The sequence below is a fragment of the Cupressus sempervirens genome, chromosome 3, assembly GCF_028749045.1.
Source record: "Cupressus sempervirens isolate cs-2001-9-10 chromosome 3, ASM2874904v1, whole genome shotgun sequence".
Lineage (NCBI taxonomy): Eukaryota > Viridiplantae > Streptophyta > Pinopsida > Cupressales > Cupressaceae > Cupressus > Cupressus sempervirens.
Window position 1 is genome coordinate 39,952,725 of NC_143120.1, and position 22,786 is coordinate 39,975,510.

The following is a 22,786-nucleotide window of genomic DNA, read 5'->3' on the forward strand; positions in this document are numbered from 1 at the left end:
CTTAACCAGAGCACACCCTTTGCAAATACTTGGGTGGTCTTTATTTAATTTAGCTAATCCAGTAACCATTTTTTCCATAGTTGATAAAGTTTTGAAATTTAGATGCCCTAATCTTCTGTGCCATATTTCATTTGTATCTGCAACTTCGTGAACTAGGGCTTGAATAGAACGACTAGGTTCTATATTCAATTCATACAATTATCCTTTTCTTTGACCAATTAACTTTGCTTTCTTGATAGAGGAGTTCTTAGTGCAAGTTAATACTTTGCCATCTACGAATGCAACATTATGCCCATCATCTTCAAGTGTTGTAATTGAGAATAGGTTTCTTTTAATTTTTGGTACATAGAGTACACCTTTAAGAAGAGTATTTCCCGATTTTAGTTTCAAAGTACAATTTCCAATTCCGTCAACGAAATGTGCTGAGTTATCACCAATGGTAACTTCAACGTTAACCTTCTTTGATAAAGAATCTAGAGTTTCCTTGCATCCCATTATATGTCTAAAAGATCCACTATCAATTATCCATGCTTTATTTGAAATTTCATTTGATAGAGAGGAATACAAAACACGATTCTCAAGATCATAAGTATCTTCTTCTCTAATGACTTTTGGACAATTTGCTTGTTGTTTAGAATTTTTAGAACAATTAGATCTATAGTGTCCAAATTTTTCACATTTGAAACACTTTATTTTAGATAGATCTTTCTTGAGTTTTCCATTTAGTGTCCAAATTTTTCACATTTCAAACGTTTTATTTTAAATAGATCTTTCTTGAATTTTCTATTCTTTTGATTTTCCTTTTTCTTCTTGAAATGCTTCATCTTGCCCTTATAGGAGTTTGTATTAAGAACGTGAAGTTCTTCATCTTCTACTTTTGGTTTCCCTCCTTTCTTTAGTTTTCTAGATTCCTCTTGAAGACAATCATTCTTGAGTCTGTTAAAGTCTGGAAGCTTATCTCTGGCACTTATTCCTTGTGCAAATGTCTCCCATGAATCTGGCAATCCATCTATAGCCATAAGTGTTAATTTTGTGTCACTAATGATGATTTCTATGCTTCATAGTTCATCTCGAATGCCAGCAACTCTTAGGAAGTAAGAATTTATCAATTCTCCTTTCTTTATCTGAATGTGATTCAGTTGCCTTTTTAGTGCAAGAACCCTAATTGCATTATTTACTTAATAGGAATTTCGTAATGCATTCATCATATCAAAGGTAGTTTGATGTTTTGTAAGCATAGGTACAATATCATTTTTTACTCCATCCAAGATGATTTGAATAGCTTTTCTATTTTCTCTGCTCCAGATAGATTTGTGAGGTTCAACTGAGGGTTGTTTGGATGCTCTATCAACGAATTGTTAAACATTGTTCTCTTCAAGAATCATCATGATTCTGAATTTCCAAGCTTCAAAGCGCTTTTTCCCATTAAACTTGTCCTCGGGTCTGATTGTGTATGCCATTAAAGATAAAAGATAGCTGCAAATTTCTTATCTCTAAATCAGACTTAATCCAGTCTTTAAATGCTAAGAATGGTCTTCTAAGAATTCTGAATATTGATGGAGTTAATTCCTAATTTTATGCAGATCCAATAATGAATATTCAACTTTTGATTGTGAGGAAGTATCTCTGATATTATTTGTAGGATATAGATACTTAGAGGAGCAAACTTTGTTGTAGCTGTGTGTCATTAATCTGCATCTATAACCTCACTATGTATCCTTCCTAAAGGGTATGTCCCTCAAAGGGACATAACCCTTCCTAAACTAGCACTAACTAAACTCCCTCTAAGTTGGCGATTAGAGAAGACAAATTAATAACACCTAACTATATGTTAGTTTAGTTAAGCATCATACTATTGCTTCTTGAAAAGTCACCGGCTCCTAGGAAGAGTTATATATATAATATACTGCCAGTTTAGAGATATATAATAAGAAGAGAAAGTACGGTCTGTACTATCAGACCTTATCTAGTTAATATTCTTAACATGTTGGTTTATAAAAATGTTGTTGAGGAGAGTCAAAACAGTAGCCTGAGGATGAGGATGGCAATAGTCATAATGGCGTTAGAGTATATACTATGATGAGTGTTTACAGTTTGATATTTAACTCACACGTTCAGGACTTGCTTCGGGTGAAGTGTTGGTTTGTGTCTAAATTGGATTGTTTGCAGGATGATTGGGTAGGTACAGTAAAGGAGATTGTGATGAAATCTCCTATGAAGTAGTCTTTTAGTGATGTCCTAACTTCTACATCATCAACATAGGTGTTTGGTGCTATGTTGTAGGTCATGTTATTGACACTGATGATGTACTGGCATGCAGTTGGTTCAGTAATGACAAGGATAACACTAGCTTCTTATAGGATCCTAATGGAAGTTTCAGTGGATGCTGAAGTGCTTGAGGACAAGTAATCTCGAAGAGAGAGGACTGTAATGTTCCCATTTTTTACGAGCTTTTGCACACAATTGAGATAGTTCATTATAGTGATCCTCGTGAGCTGGCAGGGTGATTTGAGGGTCTTAGTGGCAGATTTACTTTTTTTAGTAAGTCTAATTTGGTTAGTTGCCAAATTTGGCAATGCAGCTGGTGGCGCCAGCAGTAGGTCGTCACTTGCATCAGATAAGACTATTTATTGATTGAGCTTTTATTTATTGATTAATTATTAAGGTTAATATTATTATAAAGGTACTTCATTATTATATGTTATAAAGTGATGTTTTGTTTGTGTAGCTCTTGAAGTGAAGTGAAGTGAAGTCAACAAATGCCTTTGGGGAATTATGAATAAGAGCTCATTGTGAAGGAAAAAGCATCCAATTATTGTTTATCTATTTGCTTTTGTGGTCTTGTGAGTATTTTCGAAGCTGTTGGGTTTGGTGCCCTTGCTGAGGAATAAGGGTTTGGAGTTTGTGATATGCATGGATTCCATGTCTGAAGTATTGTGGATCAGTTTTCTGAGTGTTGCATCTTCCATTTCTGAGAATTCTGTTCCTTGGAAGAGGTCTTTGGCGAATGAATTTATTTTAACTTCTCTGCTGTATTTGACTGCATCTGAGAAGTCTACTGAAGCTGGAGAAATTGTCTGTAACTAGAAATAATAAATGCTTGTTGGTATTCTATCTTGCAACTTCGGGAGTTACTGCGTATTGTAGCAAAATCTGTAGCATGTTGAGAATTTAATCATCCATTACTAGATATTTATTATCAGTTCTGGGGGCTCGATCTGCTAAATTAGAGGATATCCTACTGTGCAAGGTAGTATTTTACATCTACAATAGGCTGCAACCATCCTGGAAGACCTGCACTCAGGTATTTGAGGCTTGCAATAATAATTCTAAGGCCTGCCAGTGTGTTTCCCAAGCCCAGCGATTGAGTTTTAAGCCCTGCGATTTGTTCCCAAGTACCAACAGGCAATTTACTGTGGGCTGTGTATGATTCTGGGCGAGTTGCATTTGTTACTTGGAATGGGCAGTTTTATGTGATTTGCATATAAGATAGAAACCACTATTTCTCATATGGTTCGATCTGGATGCATGGAAAAGCTATGATTTGATAGGAGGTGAATGATTTCAACACATATCCTGTCGTCCAGTGAGAGAATTGATTCCAATGCAAATCAGGTTCTTCTATAATTGAAGTTGATCTAATCCTGATAAATAAATTGTTAGTTGGTCTGCTGAGTAGTATGAATATAAATTATATTTCCGATCTATGGTATTAATGGTGAAATAATTATTTAGTGGCCAACTGGTATTCTAGCAATCATCCCAACTTATTAAGTTATATGTGCAAACTATTTCCAAGTTTGTTTTTCAATTTGCTTAGAACTTTCATATTGCAGTATTGAAAGAGAATTAAATGCAACCAGCACTTGTAGTTTTGGTTACATCAAAGAAACATTAAAAAATATTTGCATTTCTAATTTCACTGCTAGAGAGCTTGCCTACCAAGTGTTTGACAAAATGACAAACATCTGATTTGTGAGAAAAAGTTGGTGAAATCGGAGTTGTTCAAGTTATAGTCAGGTCGGGGTTCCAGTTTTCTAGGTCATCAAATATGGGGATTGGGATGTAGCTACCCTTGGAGAGGTGTATGAGTGCATTGATACTATGCTTGGCCAAATGAGGGTAGTTGTACAAGAGAGGGACCCCTATTTAGCATTTTACAGTGAGCATATTCGGCCTATTATTCAACGTAGATGGGATAGGCTCAACACTCCCTTACACATGGATGCTTATGCTTTGAATCCGAAGTGGTGCATGCCTCGTCCTAGGAGAGTTACACCATTGAATGATAATGAGTTAAACTATTATCAATTAATAAATTTATCAATTATCATGTAATTGTAATCCCAATCAACGCAATCATCTTTATGTCTTAGACATTTAGAACTTAGAAGTTGGAAGTTAGTACACTTACACTAATGAATATTTAATATTTTAATTTACTGATTTTAATATTTGAATTTTAGGTGAAGGGAGGATTCTTCAAGTGCATTGATAAGATGTATGACATTGAGACAGCAGCGAAGGTTTGCACTGAGTGGACCGAATTTTCTACTCTTAGGGGCTATCCAACTAGAGAAAAGACCAAAATGAAAACACAGGCACAAGAGTATCCTATTTTGTCATGGAATTATCATGGACCCAAATCAACAACTACCACACTAGCCATACGTCTCCTATCGAAAGTTTCTTGTTCAACTTTAGAACCTATATTCTGATTATTAAAAAATTTAATTAGATGCTAAGTTATCGATTTGGATACAGATTCTGGAAGCAGATATGAGATGCAGGAAAATTTTTTTGGATGCGGATGCAGGAGGAAACATATATATGTATGTATGTATATGCAAAGAAATATACAAAAATAAATCATTTGATAGTATGACTATGATACTTCACCCTTCATCGAAATTCAAGATATTTCAAAATTCATATGATATATCAATACGTGCTTGTCCAACACTAGAGTTTAGTCTTTAGACAAAAAGTTCAAATAGGTCATGTTCAAGATGTCAACAAAATAAAAAGTTAGTTAATGATTGAAGATTCAATCAACTAATATGCATCAGAGTCTGAATCATAAGGATTCACAAGAAAATCCACATTCCTATCATCATTTCCAACTGCTGAAAGGTCATTGGAACCAAACATGGTTCCAAATATGCAAGATGCGCCACGTGCCATGCTATCATCATCAACATCTCTCACTATAGTAAACTCATGAGGTGTTGCATCCAAATCTGCACACTCAAAGGCTACATCACAAAGCTTTGTTACCCCTTCCTTGTAATGATCATTCTTACATGACAAAAGATGCAAGTTGGTGTGGAGAAAGGCCAAGTCCTCAACTTTCTTGGAGCCCAACCAGTTGTGCTTCACTGAATGGATAAAAGATTATGTACTCCAATTCCTTTCAGCAGCAGAAGAATTGACAATCTAGATAGTTGTCACAAAAAATACAAATGAAAAGCAAATTAATTTTAAAGAATATGTGAAAACACTAAATTCTAGAATGCAAGTGTAAGCATAAAAGTTTAAAACAAAACAAGATTAAAATCTTACTTGTCATAGGACCTTGATTGCAAGAGGTTCAAGATGCTTGAAAGGTTGACCATGCATGTACCACCATGTGATAGCTCCCATTCAATTTTGGTCCTTTAGTGCAAATGGAGAATGCTTTAACCTCGAAGCAAACAGCCTAAATTCTTTCTTCACTTTTACATGCATTTCTTCTACTGGGAAGAATCTTGTAAGAGCTTTCTGGTACCCCTCAACAACCTCCTTATCTACAAATGCTGCAACTCTACATAGCATACTAAGTACCTCCTCACTATAGTAGCTAGGAGATAAGGCATATGCAACGAGGTGCAATGGGGTAGTCATCTTATTCCAACGATGGTGGATGACTGCTTTCACTTGATTGCATAAAGTTTTGCATTATATAGAGTCACTCTCATGTGCTTGTATAGAATGTTGTACCTTCTCAACCATGGTGTCCATGCCATCATACACATCCCCCAAGCAAGGTGTATTTGTATCAAAAAAGCAGAGCATAGTCATGATGGGTTCAGTGAAATCCAATACATATGCCACATAAGCCCACCAACTCTCACTCAAGACCAAATCCCTAACCATTTGACCTCTTTCTGAATTTGAGGCCTTCCATACGCCCCTTGATTACAAATGACCATTTGGCTCAATGCATCTTTTACCATGAGGAGTCGTCTCATAACAGTTGTATGAGATGCAAAACGGGTCTCAACAACCTATGCAAGTTAACAATATGTCAATTGACAATAAAATTACAAATTTTATTTTTTAACTAAATTACAAATCCATGAAATGTAGTATTTTTTTAAAATTAATTTACCTTTAGCAACTCCAATTTGGAGTATGTTCTAAAAATGGATTGTGACATGTGGTGGTTTTCCACAAACATTTGTATCTACTCTCCCTCTTGGTATATTTTCTTCACCCAATTGTTGTGAGTTTTTTCACACCATCGCAAAATTTGAAATTGTATTGCAAAATTAATATTAATTTAGTTAAAGGAAACTGATAATTTGGAGTTGAAAATTGATTTTTCGTTGCTAGATTCGATTTTAATGATATTTTAATTGCCAAAATGTTGTTAAATGAAAATTTTGACATCTCCTAGACTTAAGTTATTTCTATTTTGCAATTCTAGGTCAAAATGGCAATTAAAAGGGTCAATTTCACTATGGGGCTTAGTTATTTTCATGTTTTATTTAAAATTGGGCCATTTTGGGAGGTCTAACTTAACATTTTGTTTCCCTCCAGACAGGTCGGCCCACTTTGGAGGTCAACAAGAGGATATAAGAAGGGGCTTCCCCCCTCTTATTTCCTCATTCCATTTCCACTCCTCTTGCTTGGCGTTGAGAGATTTCTTCAGCTGGGGGAATTTCTCCTTTGGCAGCAATTTTTGGCTTGAGGATTTCTATTTTTAGGCAGCGATTTCCTTCCTAGAGGCTGGGCAATTTCTGCCCTAAGGCGAATTTGTGGGAGATCTGATTTTAGGCAAGATTGGATGATTTTTGGAGGATTGATTTTCCTCCTAGGGCAGCAATTTTTTTCCTTCAACTAGGGCGATTTTGTTTGGTGGAGAGGCAAGGTGTTTTGAGGTCTGATTTTTGCAAGTGTGGGCAAATTTAGAAAGACAAAATTCTGAGTTAGGGAAGACTTTTCTGCCCTAGGGCAGCGATTTTCCTTTTAGTTGGGCAATTTTGGAGGACTGAAATTTTTGATACCAGATCTGAATTTGAAGGGGCCCAATTGTTGGTAGAAGGCAGATTTAAGCTAAGATTTTCGTTCATCTTTAGAGGTGAAGATTGGTTTTAAAGGCGGATTTTATTCTTTGTTTTTGCTTGGTTCGTTTCCCTTATCTTCTTCTTGCACTTTTCATCAACCACTTCATCATCTCCATTGGTAGGCCGAAGTTGGGAGATATAAGTGTAGATTTCATGATAGGACATTTGAAGAGGCAGAAATAAGCTAGACCACCCTAGGCTTGAAGTTGGGAGATATAAGTGTAGTCCATCCCAAGATAACGAAGAGGCAGAAATAAGTGGTAGTCCCGTCCCTAGGCTGGAGAGGCAATTATAAGTGTAGAGATAGGATTTTGGAGAGGCAAAAAAAAGTTAGACTCTATCGATAGAAAGAAGTTGGGATATTTATAAGTGTAGTCCATGTCATTTAGAGCAAAGAGGCAAAAATAAGTGTTTAGGATGGTGGATGTTAGAACAAGCAAGAACCCAAAGGGAACGAATACCAAAAAAGACAAGTAAGACAAGATGCCTTAGACCACCTTCTTCTCGAAAGTGAGGCGAATAAGTGATAACAATATTGGCACAGTGAACATGGTATGGTTGAAGGATAGGTTGTAAGGAAGGACAATCCCCCATGGCGAAAAAAATCTACAAGAGTGGAATTGTACACACAGTGGCTTTCCCTCCTACCTTGCCTTTTCCAAAATTGGTAATGGAGTGTGCATCCCAGTCTGATATTGTGACCAAGTCCATTTTTTATAAAGGGAAGAGAGTGTTGGCTAACATCAGTGGACAAGTGGTCGAAAAAGTATTCAATATTCTCCAGTATAAAGGCATGACAGTGGTAATGATGGATCAAACAACTAAGTTCTTTCAAGATAATCAAGATGCCTACTTCATTCATCTAAAGCAAAATTGGTTACATGAAGGCAAGAAGGGAGTTACCAAATCGTCAAAGCTCACCAAGTCAGATTTCAAATCAGAGTATGTTGGCCTTCTTTTACATCTCAACGGAATCATGGGCATGGCTCAAGGTATGCAATTCAAGAACTGGATCTACTATTTTATTGCAACTAAGGACAATACAAATTCAAAAACAATTCCACATAGGGTCCTACCTTTTCTATCTGATTGTGAGAATATATGAACATCTTGGACTTAAGGCCTTAGGAATAATTGGCAATGGGCTGGGGCAATGTTTTGTGCATGAGTGCTATCCAAAGCTTCATTTGCACAACACCAAAGATTATAAGATGTTTTATGACGCCTTTGCCATGAAGAAGGTAAGAATATTACATGGGACACCTGCTAGAAGGCTCTCATCGAAAGTGGAAGGGAGTTGGTTCATCCAATTTCTGCAATTCACATATATCAAAATAGTGTTGATGTCAGTTTTGTACCACTATATAACATATAGGAATTGAATACTTGATAAGGAATGTCAAACACTCAACCCTCTCTTGAAAAGTAAATACTCATGAAGACATGAGAAAAACTCCAATGTTTCTTACACTTGTGGATACTAACTCAGTTATATTAATGTGATTTGATGGTTAATCATGTAGGTGGCCTTATGTTGTTCATTCAAGGATTGTCGAACTTCTGTTGTGGTGATGATGAAATCTAGCTTTGCAATGTATACTAGCATCAAATGATGTTGATGGTGATTATGTCGGAGGGTATGACTGCTAATGATGCTTCTCCTTCTCTAACTTTCTTCTTAAATGAACTCTAACAACTGAACTACTCGCTTTACTTCTACTCCTATGAATGAAAAGATTAGCAAATGGATGGCGATCAAATCTGATGAACACTTACCAACGGCTCTACCTCCATAGATGCAATGGTTCAAGGGAAAAAACACTAGATTACCACACAAGGCTTCCTAACAAGCCGCTAGGATGCTAGTGGCCTAGTTTATGGATCCCTATTAAACATTCACTAATATCACCATGCAATTATCCATCTACTCTTACTCTTTAACAACTTTCTTGAAATAAAATCTACTTTAACAACTTCAATGAAATTTAAGTCTAACTATTGGAAGTAGAAACCATGCAATAACACCAAGTGTTCTTAATCACCATGCAAGTCACAACAATGATAAGAGAAGCAATTTTGGTATTATCTTAAGTAACAATTTTCTTCAACCCTTTACAAACGAGAGCAAATGGCCTTATATAGAGGCCAAAATTACAACCAACGATAGAGATTAAGAGGCAAAATCAACAATCTAGAGTAATCCCAGAAACCTTAATTAGGGTTGCGACCCCATTGGCCAATGAGAAGACACCACTTCATTAATGGACAAATGAAAAAAAGGAAAAGTGGCAACCAATGAGAAGGCACCAAAATGGTAGCCAATCAGAATCAGACACCTATCCTACCTAAGAAGAAAGGAGAATTTGTCATTTAGGCTTATATCAAATGATCCTCTAATATAATTTTACCCTTTTCTTTCATCTTTTTAGCCAAGGTAATGAACTTGGCTAGCCTGTTGTTGATTTCCTGCATAGGAGGGCAAGGCGTGTGCTTCATCTTGAGCTCCACTGAATTCATCATGTTGCTCGCTGCTTGCAATGTCTTCTCATGATCCTTTTAATATTCTTTCGCATACCCGATAAAAGCACTAAGGGAGGCAAGGTGCCCAAATGTTTCTTCTTGATGGCAACCTTCCCCAACTCATCCAATCTCAATCCAAACTCTGTCTCATTGACGTTCTCCTCTTTGATACCTTCAAAATCAAGTGCAACCCCAACATCGCCCATCATGGTTGAAATGGAAGTGTCAACGCTTAGGCTATGTTGTGCAATCTCATTTTGTATCTCCTCAAGTATCCTTAATCTGATGGTCAAGGCAACATACCAAGACTCCACCGTACTCATTCCTCCATCCACCAGCTTGGTTCTCTTTAAATATCTCTTCGGTAGCTTGATAAATGCCTATAGCCTAGGAATGGCTAAGTCTTTGACTAGAAGGAAATCCTTCCATTCCCCTTCAAATGTTCTGAATTCATCTCTAATAGCCACTAATGACCTCAATGTCGAGATAAAGGAAAACAAAAAATTTCACCCATCTTAAATTATATCATTGATCCAATCTTTGATTTCGTGCAACTGAGCCGATATCTCTTCTATGTTGCTCCCACTCTCTTGTAGAAGGGTTGCTTGATGCAACTATTGGGTAGGCTGGTAATCTCTCCAATACTTGTTTTCAACATCCAACTTTACAATCGTCTCGTTTGCCTTCCTCAATCTTTCTCTAATTGAAACCATGCCTTCTTGGATCTCCTCACATTCCATGTCATTTATGATTCTCCACAAGTTATGCTCCCCTATAGCATAATCCTGAGCTACAATCATCCGCTACCTTGCTAACCTTTGGTATAGCAATCTAAACTTTTCGGTGACCATCATCATCGCTCCTGATTACCTTTGCCATTGTTTCTGCAATTTCTTTATGTTTCTCACTATCCTCCTTTTCCAGTAACCCTTGAATATCTTCAACTGTTCAGACAGTCACCACCTCGCCTCTTAGCATAAGCATTTGCCTTAACCATAGCGGTGCAGTGCATCTCCCAAAATATGGATTTGGTTCGACTAGCAAAGCATCACCAACGACCTCAAGCACCTGGCTTATTTCCTCAATATCAATCAGCTTATCCTCTTCTTCACTAGTGACTGTCATATCATCTCCATGTTGGTTCTTTGAGAGAGAAGAGTATTCGGTGTTGTTACTGTAACCACTTGATTCCGAATCAGAGCTCACCTCTACCGCGACCCCTTGTCTATTTGTATTAATCTCTTGGTTCGTAGCTTCAATTATGCTTTCCTTTGACAGTGTTGCATTCTGTCTCTTTGCTAGAGGCTCTTGATGTTCTTTACTTTTCTCAAACTCCAAATTTCTCTTTTTGCTCTTAACTACTCTTTGTTGTTGGCTACTGCCCCTATCTTTCTATCCACTAACTCCGTTGGACCTTTCTCCAACTTCTTCTTCTCATAAGTAAGGCGTACCTTCCGACTTTGTAATTGCTTTAACTTCTCATTGTACCATGTCTCAGTGTGTAGATCAACTATCCTTGTAACTGCCTCTAAGAATCCTGATGATCATCCCAATCCACTGGACCCAATTCTCTTCCATCTACTATATCATAATCTTCTCTTAGCACATTTTTATCATCTTCTAGTTGATTGGGAATATCAAGGCCTCTCCATCCGATTGCCCTCATCATGCCTACTGACAATCTTGAGAAAGCTAGCTTCCTCACATGAATGTGATGCAGGAGCATCTTGGGTTTGCTTGCAACCCTGTATATTTGGGAGATTTTGGTTAAGTGTTGTGGAGCTTGGCAAATACTGGTGTTCGGCATAGTCTGGGAGCTCAGTATGGTCTATGGTTGCTTGGCATGGTCTATGGAGCTCGGCTTTGCTTAGAAATTTCTGTTGGTGTCGAGTTGTTTGTGAGCCAACTTTTGGCATTCAACTTATGTATGGGTATTTAATTTAGTGTTGTAGCCGACTTGTGGCTCAACCTATATTTAATGTAAGGGATTTAATTTAGTTTGTAATGAGTTGGGCTGACTTGTGACTTAGTTGGGTGTAAGGGGTTTTGTGGAGTCTTTAGGAGGAGGTAGTGATCATTCCAACTTTGAGAAAGGGATGAAGTATAGATGCAAATTTCAAAGCACTAAGGTTGTGGCTTAGGAACCAGAAGGTTGCTTGGTGGACCTGAGGATACAAGTGTGGATTCTTCTTGGTGTTCTTATCCAATTGTGTGTTTGAACTAGCTGGGATTGGGTTTGTAAGTTGGATCTTGTTGGATCTTGCAGAACTGATTTTGTAATTGTTGTTTGTAGTTGGCCCTAACCTAGAAGGCCTTACAGCTGAACATATTTCATGTAATCAGTTATATCTATGAATAAAAAGTTGTGATTTGGTATCAAATCTTGCGTTATTGTTGTATTTCTATTGTGTGGTTGTTTGTTGGAGTTTTGGACATCTCCTTTGGGGATTCTTCTGTCTTGCACTGCGTCAGAATGTCATCTTGTGCATTGGCCCAAAAATCTTCTATCATAGGAATATGTTTGAATGTGTTCTTGTGAGATGTTTTGATAAGACCATTAAGATTGAATCTTTGTCTTGCTCTATACCATCCTAGATGATACTATTCTAACTCCTCCACAGCTCCAAAGGCAACAAGATTGGGGCAAGTATCATTGTCTATTCCAAATGGGAAGGTAATCCCTGTCTCACCTATAAGTTTCATCATCTTGTCATAATGCTCAAGTTTCCTAGCCAACTCCACTAAAACTATTCTATCAAGTGGGTACCTTGGAAGTCTCTTGGGACAAATTGTACGTCCTGCTACTTGTTGTGAGGTTTTCACAACATCGCCCCAAAATTTTTGGGGACCCCATTTTTTTGATTGCCTTAGCAAAATTTGAAGTTAGAGGTTTTTGATTTAAAAATTTTACACCTTGGATACATTCGGGCCAGGAAAGGGATTTTATTTGTTTTCACCCAGTGTGAAACTTGATTTTTTTCCAAAACATGTAATTTTGTCCTTAGGCCAAACAGAAGTCAACGACAACTTTTTTTTTCGATGGTTAAAACAATATTTGCCAAGATAAAATTGCAAATTTTGGACTTAGATGATATTTTTTGAAAATTTGAAATAATTAGATAAGCTTGAACATTTTCAAAATGAAATTTTTTGATTTAGTCGTTTTGAAAAATTTTGAATTTTTTTGGTGAAAAGGAAATTTTCTTTTGATAGTCAAATTGAAATTGGAGTTTGAATTTCGATTGCTAGGAAAAGGAATTGTTTAGCTAAAAAATTGAAATTATATTGCAAAATTGAAATTGGATTAAATTGCAAACTCTCATTCATTTGGTTGAAATTTAGCTTGGAGGATTTTTAAAATGTTAAAGGAAATTGGTAATTTGGAATTGAAAATTGATTTTGGCTTGCTAGATTTGATTTTAATGATATTTTAATTGCCAAAGCATTGTTAAATGAAATTTTTTGCATCTCCTAGGCTTACCTTGTTTCTATTTTGCAAATTCTGATCAAAACTGGCAATTAAATGGGCCAATTTCACTATAAGGCTAAGTAATTTTAATGTTGTATTTAAATCTGGGCCATTAGTTAAGGGACTAACTTAATTTTGTTTTCCCTCCAAGCAGGTCGGCCCACTTGGAGAGGCAAAAAGTTTAGTATAAGAGGAGCTTCCCCCCTCTTATTTCCTCATTCCTTCTCTCCTCCTCCTTGGATGTGTGATTTTCTTCAAGTTGGGAGAATTTCTAGCTAGGGCAATTTTGTGAAGTCTGATTTTTCCATTGATTGGCAATGATTTTTTTTCCTTGTTGGTTGGGCGATTTCTACCCTAGGGCGATTTGGAGGAGCAATTTTGATTTTTTCAAGTTGGGCAAGTTCTGCCCTAGGTTGAATTTGTGGTGAAAAGGCATGATTATTGCGAGATTGGCAGCATTTTTGGAGTCTGATTTCTCCATCCTTAGAGGCGATTTTCTTCTTCAGCTTTGGCAATTTTATTTGGTGAAGAGGCAATGTGATTTAAGGTTTGAATTTTAGCAATTTTTGGCAAATTTGAAGAACCGAAATTCTGATTTAGAGCAGATTTTTCTGCCCTACGGCAGTGATTTCCTTCAAATTGGGCAGTTTTGGCAAGGTCAAAATTCAGTGGAAAGGGCAGATTTTTGCAAGCATTTCATTTGCTAGGGTATCATATTTTGGAAGAAGGATTGAAATTTCTGAGATCAGATCTGAACTTGAAGAGGCCCAGTTATTGGTAAAGACAGATTTAAGGTAAAATTTAATTCATTTTTAAAGGTGAAGATCGGTTTTATAGGTAGATTCTATTCTTTGTTCTTGCTTGGTTCGTTTTCCTTTTCTTCTTCTTCCACTATTCATCCACCACTTCATCATTTCCATTGATAGGCTGAAGTTGGGAGATATAAGTGTAGATTTCATGATAGGACATTTGGAGAGGCAAAAACAAGCTAGACCACCCTAGGATTGAAGTTTGGAGATTGATAAGTGTAGTCCATCCTAAAGTAGCGAAGAGGCAGAAATAAGTGGCAGTGGCATCCCTACGATTGAAGTTTGGAGATTGATAAGTGTAGAGATAGGACTTGAAGAGGCAGAAATAAGCTAGATTCCATTGATAGAAAGAAGGTTGGAGATCAATAAGTGTAGTCCATATCATTTAGAACGAAAGAGCAGAAATAAGTGTTTAGGATGGTAGATGTTAGTGCAAGCAAGAACCCAAAGGGAACGAATACCAAAAAAGACAAGGAAGACATGATGCCTAAGACCACCTTCTTCTCAAAAGTGAGGTGAATAAGTGATATCAATATCGGTATATGGAACATGGTACAGTTGAAGGATAGATTGAACGAAGGACGATCCCCCATGGCAAAGATCTACAAGAGTGGAATTGTGCATGCAGCGGCTTTCCCTCCTACCTTCCTATGTCCGAAATTGGTAATGGAATATGCATCCCGGTTTGATATTGTGACCAAGTCCATCATTTTTTATGAAGGGAAGAGAGTGTTGGCTAAAATCAACGGACAAGTGGTCAAAGAAGTATTCAATATTCCCCAGCATCGAGGCACAACAGTGGTAATGATGGATCAGCAACAAAGTTCTTTTAGGGTAATCAGGAGGCCTACTTCATTCATCTAAAGCATAATTGGTTACATGAAGGCAAGAAGGGAGTTACCAAGATGTCAAAGCTCACTAGGTCAGATTTCAAATCAGAGTATAGAGATCTTATTGTGCTTCTCAATCAGATCATGGGCGTGGCTCAAGGTATGCAATTTGAGAACTAGATGTACTTCTTTATTGATGAAATTGAAAATGGAATGAGAAAATTTTATTGGGCTAGAATTATAAGTGAAAATTTAGAATTGCAACTTAGGACAATGCAAAATCAAAAGCAATTCTACATGGGGTCCTATCTTTTTTGTCTGATTGCGAGACTATATGAAAATCTTGGACTGAAGGTCTTAGGAGAGATTGGCAATGGGCTGGGGCAATGTTTGGTGCATGAGTGTTATCCACAGCTTCATTTGCACAACACCAAAGATTATAAGATGTTTTATGACGCCTTTTCCATAAAGACGATAAGGATATTATAAGGGAGACTTGCTAAGAGGCTCTCATTGGAAGGGGATGTAAAAGTTAAAAAGTATGGGAGTTGGTTCATCCAATTTCCGCAATTCACATATATTAAAGTAGCAGGAAGTATAGTTTGTCCCAAGAGACTTCCAAGGTACCCACCCAACAAAATAGTTTTGATGGAGTTGGCTAGGCAACTTGAGCATTATGACCTAGCTATTTGCAACATATTCTATAAGAATATAAATAAATTTTAATTAGGTCCTATCAACTATGAACATCATACATACAAGTGGAAAGAAGTGAAAAAGATACTAAAATAGATACCCAAACTTGCTTCTTTATATCTTTTTTTTTTTAAATTGAAAAATAAACTCAAAAACATTCTTCAAGAACTTGAAAAAATTCATCAAGAACTCAAAAAAAATCATCAAAATACTCAAGAATTGGATTGATCGCTTACCATGAATGATTTAAACTCCTTTGAGAAAGCTATCGCTCACCCTTCGATCGATCGTCTTTGGAAATATTGAACTTGGCTTCACAATGGCAATGCAAACTAGAGACCAAATGAGAAGTGGTTGTAGGTGCAAACAAAGTTCCAAAATGAGTTGTGAATGCTTCAAAATTCACCTGTAGAGTTGTTTTAAGGTTCGATAGGAAAAAATAACCTAAAAAAATAATTTAGGCACATGCATAATGGGAAATTTAGGTTGTTTTTGGGTTTTTTAAAAATTTTTTTAATGTTATTGGTTGTAAGCCCACGAGTGTTGTGTGATACTTCTGGAAGCCTTGTGGAAGCTGGTCAAAAGCCAGCCACAAGCTTCCAAAAGTATCATGCATCCGTCCTCTTTGGATGTGGAAACTACCCCAGTGTAGGACGAATCAGAATTCTAGACTATATGTTTTCAATTTCAATTTCTCTTTTACTTTTAGTAATGAATTTCATTTTTTTTATTCTCATACTAGTCATTTGTGCTATCTTGGGTATCTAGTCCTTCATCTTCTAAGAGGAACTGATCTACTTATAGCTTCATCCGCTCTCTTAAGAGAAAAAGACTCACCTTTGAGAAAGCAGAGAAGCTAGTGGTTGTAAATTGTGCCTTGCATATCAAAGATCACAAGACGTGTGTACAAGGAGAAACTTGCAGCATAATGGGAAGTAGAGCCGAAGGAGCCATTATAGGTTGAGAAGGATGCGGATACTGTTGATGCATGGTTGGTTGGTGTTCCTCTCACAGCTCTTACCTTTGAAGAGGTTGAAAGTTTAGATGATGAGTTCATTGTGCTTGACCATGAGCTTGACATGGATAATTAGAGACCTCTAGACAACCTCTACAGCATTTTGGCAGCCCTTAGGCCTTGAGTACTTGACCTTTTGTCTTTTAATTTTGTAGCTTGTACTTGATTTTTATATTGAGACTTGGATATGTGAAGTTTGAACCATTGAACATTGAACATTATGATCCTATCATGCTTGATGCTACTTGATATAATTAAGTTTATGATGACATTGAATGATTGATAAGATAGTGATACTCATACTTTTGCTAAATTGATAATAGATATCTATGACTTTTGAATTTGAATCTTGAATATTTGATTATTTAATTTATTTGATATAAGTTAGAAGTTAGATCTCTTTTATTGTTCATTGTTCAATGTCCAATGTTCAATGCAGTGTAAAACTAAACTAGCAATAGCGGTGTTGATGAACTTTTAATTCATATTTATGTCTTATATTGTTATACATATTTCATGACTAGCATTTTAAGTATCACATGTATAGTATATACTATAGACCCCACATCCCTTCTCGCCATCCCCTTGCAATCCCTGAATTGAGGCCCCTTTGTCCCCTTGTCCCAAAACCTTGTCCCCCATCAATTTATCCCCACGTCCTTCAAACCGCTATCACTATGGTTGAGACCCAACGTGAGATAAAATCATGACAAATAATTTCATTATATATAAACTTGTTCTTTTACAAGGTTTTGTAGGCTCCAACCAACTAGAGGTTCCAAACCCCATGTTTATGACCTCTGACTCGTTAGAAACTTCTAATGACCTTGTTTTATAACTAATCTTTCTTCCCTTCATTTTAGTCATCATCTGTCTTATTTCCATGCCAATCTGAAAGTTGCTGTTTTTCCTTTCACGAGTAACCAAACTTTCTGCTTCTGATGTGGAATCTGTCACTTTAAATTACACTTCATTAAATATTTTAATTGCAGACAGACTTTGATACATTTCTGTCATGTACGGAGAGCAATGTCAACCCTTCACTCATGTCTTCCATAGTTTATCGGGCCTTCCAAAACTTTATGATATGGCTGACGTGATTCATGGTGAGGACTGCAATTTACATTTGATTATATACCATTACTGCTTCATAGATCTTACGGATCTCCGACAGCTTTGATTTTGTTTGACATTTCTTCAGCAATATTGTCATTTGTAGCCTCTGATGACATGGCAATTCAAGCCGACTACAGTTAATTACTCTGCCTTATATACTCTTCATATTGTGGATGCTTACCACTTAGTATTACTTCATATTCACTATCGCGGCTTATATTTTTGTGCCTCCCTCTTCGTTTTGGTACTAGCTGTATGGTCCAATGTATACACTTATAAATTCAAACTTGTATCATTTCTATTGCTGCCTTGTGTATCTTCTTTTGACCATTGATGTTTTGCTCATATAGTAAATGCTGGAAGGGCTTATATCTCCATATGCTGTCAACCATTTATTTTTCCAGATTCGATCATTTATATCCTATTGCTGAGTATCCATTTTCCAATACTGCGGCGGAAATCACTAATGTTTATTTCACTGTTTCCAGTGCTTTGCAATTGTTAATTCATCTGAAACACCACTGGAAATTAATCAGTGCCTTTACACAGATTCATTGATGTTTGCAACACAGTATTAATAAACTTTTCCACATTCATCAGTTCTTGTTTCATTCAATGTTTCCATACTCCTCTATTGGTGTTGTTGTTTAACGTGTAATGATGCATGATCCGAAAGCTTTGTTTGTATTACACATACCAATTAAAATGTTGTCTTGTCTTGTCTTGTATTCCGTCACCTGTGTGGATAGCATCTTTATTAGTATGACCATTAGGATAGTGAGATTAGTGATATCAACATCAATCCATCATGTGTGATTACTGTCAATGTTGGAATTCCTGTACATGCTGATCACTAATACCTGTCTTATATAATCACTGTATGACAAAACTGTACAAATTTTCAGTATGAACTTGCTGTAGATGTTCATTTCTTCAATACTATTGTTCATTGCCTGTCTCAGGAAAGAAGTGTATAGTTACACTCTATGGCTAGACTGTCATTGGTATGGTTCTTTATTATTCCTTTTATATTCAAGTCTTTTAGCTTAACAATATGTCTTCAAACATCTTACAATATTATCTTCATACTTTTGACATCAATGATGTTTTTCCATCAATCTCATGAATGCCTTTGACATCAATGACAGTATTCCATCAAAAAACTTCTGGCTTTTTATCAATACCTTCACCACCTTTGATTTGGCCAAGCTAATGATTGAGACAAATTGACTCAAATTTTTGGGCAGCCTTCATATAGTTTTTGATGAGGCAACCTGTATGGCGTTGGCAAGATTAAATCTGGATCCTCATTGATGGCCAAGAAACTTGCCATAGAAATGCAAGCATCTGAAATATTTGTAGAAATCGAACAAAATTCCTCATTGTCTGAAAAGTTCACACAACCACTTGAAACACATGCAAATGGAATATGAATGGACATCCTTCACCTCACGTTATATTTTGTGTCTCACTTGGGACAATTTTTGAAGACATTCATTTGAAGAGAAAGATTCAACAGGCGGACATTTCTTTACTTATCATTCAAAGATTTTTTTCATTACAACTCCCATTGACATATTCAACTTTTTCAGAATTATCATTAAGACGATCTTCAAATTCCTTTATAGAAGTGTCATTAATAGAAAGCTCATCAATACTTTTAGAAGAAGAAGTTTCTTGTCTTGAAGAAGATAAAGATATTGTGAGATTTTACCTATACTCTCTTCTTGACCAGGATATGTTCCACAGAACCTTTCTTTTCTGTTACTTCCACTTCCTTGCCATCCTTTGTGTATTCTAAGATAACTTCATCAACAAGAAAGTGGCTTGTTATTCTTTGCATTGGCAAATGACTTTTCACTCCATTTATAGGGACCTTCAGTTTGTTGTACACCATAGATGAGCAATGCATTTCTACACTACTTTTATATCTTCTTGCGTTGTCTCATTAACAATCTTATTTTCCGATATTACACTATCTATGAGTGCAGATTTATTTTCTTCGAAGACATTAGAGTTTTCTTGATGAGGAACAAGCAAGAGAGCTTTATTATCAACATATGTTTATGTATCTTCTAAGGTTCAAAATAAAGATGGGTGTACCTCATGGGGCTGAAATTTCATGCAGCCATAGAAACTTTATAGGAAATTCACATCTACAGAGTTACCCATGATTGTGTCACAAGAGGGATAGTTTTCATATTCATCACTGTCATCATCATCAATCATAGAAGTAGCACATGATGTTCTTTGCTGAAGTCAATATATGATTCAAGATTCCAAAAACAGAGTCGACAACATCTGTTCTAAGGAAGGCATCTTTTACATTTCTGAGAAAAGAAGACACTAGAACTTTGATTCAACCCCCAATAGAGTCTCCAAAAATATGTTGGTTAACAGATTGGCCTTTTAAAATAAAATGACTCAGACCCTTGAAAAGCTCCCTTATTAATTAGCAGTTAAACAAACCATTAATTGGCTGGATCTGTGAATTGGTAGGTATAGCTCCCTTTGATTAAATATGCAATGAATGGATATTTTTCTTAATTTTCTGAATAACTACGGTATGCTCTTAACTAGAGAGCAGAAGAGCCTTCTAATGTATAATGTCCCCAAGTAAGTTCAACTAGTTATGCACGAATGAATCTATGTTTAATATATATGAATTGAATTATACTAATTTAATTCATGGTATAAAGAAACAACTATAGGTGAATTAGTAATAAGCTATAGTAAGAAGACCATGCTATCCTGGTTAATATTCTAGTCTATGAGAATGTGGAGATGCAACAGGTTGCTTAGACACCAAACTCGACGGTTTCACTCTAGGTTTTATAGATCCAAGCTCTTGACCTTCCTTGGAAATGTCTACAAGGTGCTTGGGTTCGCTGATCCCTGCCATATCTTGGGAATGACTAATCGGCTGTGTTTACACAAGCCTCTCCCTTATTGCATTTCTGTTCTTCTTCCCAGCTTAGAAATAATAACTAGTTTGAGCATGTTTGTTTAATTAAAGATAATGCTCTGATACTCCTTATAAAATTTACTATGATATTTAACTAAGAAGGTAAGCAATTATGTTCATACCAATCACAGAGATGCTTCCTTTCTTACCTGGTGATATTGGCTATGTAAGAGATCTAACTGTGTTGAATATAAAGTTGCAGATGATATGTAATTTTTTTTCTTATATTTCTTCCACAATGCCACTGCTGTGTGAAAAGTTCTGTAGATATTTTGCGGTCTAGTTCTCTAACCAGTAGTGGATTACTTCCACTTGAATCAATTTGATTTAGTGCATTTCTGATTATTGATTATTTTTGTCTCCATCATAATTGCTTGATTACCTCCATTTATTAAAATTAGTAAAATGCTTAACCATAAACATATTCTGCATGTACTAATAGATAAGTCATTGCCTTATTTATAAGTTGTATACTTTGTTTCAACGATGTCTCTTTTGTATATTAGTTATTAATTGTTCTATGACTCCTTTCCTTAAGAATCTCTTCAGTGTGACAATAATATTTTAAGTTTTCCTGATTCCCCCCTTTTGCTCTCCATTAATATATCTTCTAAGACATGCTTCTTTCAAAACATCATGCCTCTCAAACAACCGATCCAATCTCTTCATTATAAATATATATTGGTTATTGTCTATCAAATATGTTAAGTTTATATTGATTATTAATATATTATATTTGAGCAAATATAATTTGATTATTAATTGAGAATTTGTTTATTTTTATATTTAATATTATTACATTTTATTTCAGAAAAGGGACATCACAATCCTTCCCTCCCCAAAATTGCTTATCCTCAAGCAATTCCATGTTTCCTCATTAAATAATAGTTACATTTGGTAACTTAAGACAAGTTTTCTCTCATTCTCTAGACAAATGATCTTAAACTATCTCGAACTTGGCCAAAGTCCTATTTGTGTGATAGTATGTCTTGGACTCAACTCTTTCTTGTTATTCTATTATGCTAGATAGACCAAATTAGAACCATTCATGGATTATGTAATTGAAAATATGGAATATATATGCATGAATATATGAGTGCGCAAAGCATTAATGCATGAAAACACAAAGCAAACACAAACTATACACATAAATGCTTGAAGACATAAAGCATACATGAAGCCTACACATAATTCACCCATTATAACTTTCCTTCTTATTGACTAGAATAATTCCTTGTTCCATCTTTTTACCCTGCAAGATGGCAGGGGCATGTTCTAATACCAGTTGTAGTATTCCAAAGTTCAAATAGTTATCCATAAACGAATCTATGTTTATTATATTTGAATTGGATTGTATTAACTTAATTCATGCTATAAAGAAACAACTATAGGTGAATTAGTAGTAAGCTATAGTGAGAAGACCGTTGTATCCCAGTTATTATTCTAGTCTATGAGAATACACAAATGCAACAGATTGCTTAGACACCAAGCTTGTAGTGTCCCCAGTTTTGCCTGCATCGGAGTTTCAGGGATAAGCTTATTATTGTGATCCTTGTAGGCTAATTATTGTGGATATAGGGTCTTCTGAGGCAGTGGCTTGGCTTGGGAGGGTCTTGTTTTCTCCACAATTCAATAAGCTACATGTTGGTCTTTGTTTGGCACGGATTGGACTTCATTTGGGCTTGGATCTGTGTACTTACTATTTGTGGTAAGTTGGGTGTTGATTGAGATGGAGAAATAATAGGTACGACTCCTATTTTAGATGACATATTTAAATGATGAGTATTTTGGGAGTTATTTTTTTAGTGGCCAAATTATTATTAAATAATTAAATGGCTTGTTATAAAGTTATAATTTAACTTTATAATTTCACTTAAATTGACGGTTGAGCCATCATTGGAAGGGATCATTTATTATATGCATAAGCCAAGTATTAAATATTTAAAGTAATGTTGTGTTGGAAAGTTTCATGAAACTTTCACAATTTTTCAAGTTGAGTTCTATTGTGAGGTTTTCACACCATCGCCGCAAAACTTTG

General features: G+C 35.9%; 1 protein-coding gene across 10 annotated transcripts in view; it reads right to left on the reverse strand.

Moving 5' to 3' along the window:
• LOC149564688 (protein SAWADEE HOMEODOMAIN HOMOLOG 2-like) overlaps positions 1 to 22,786 on the reverse strand; it is a 264,627-nt gene that overhangs the window by 20,643 nt on the left and 221,198 nt on the right. The gene's annotated exons all lie outside the window — the stretch shown is intronic.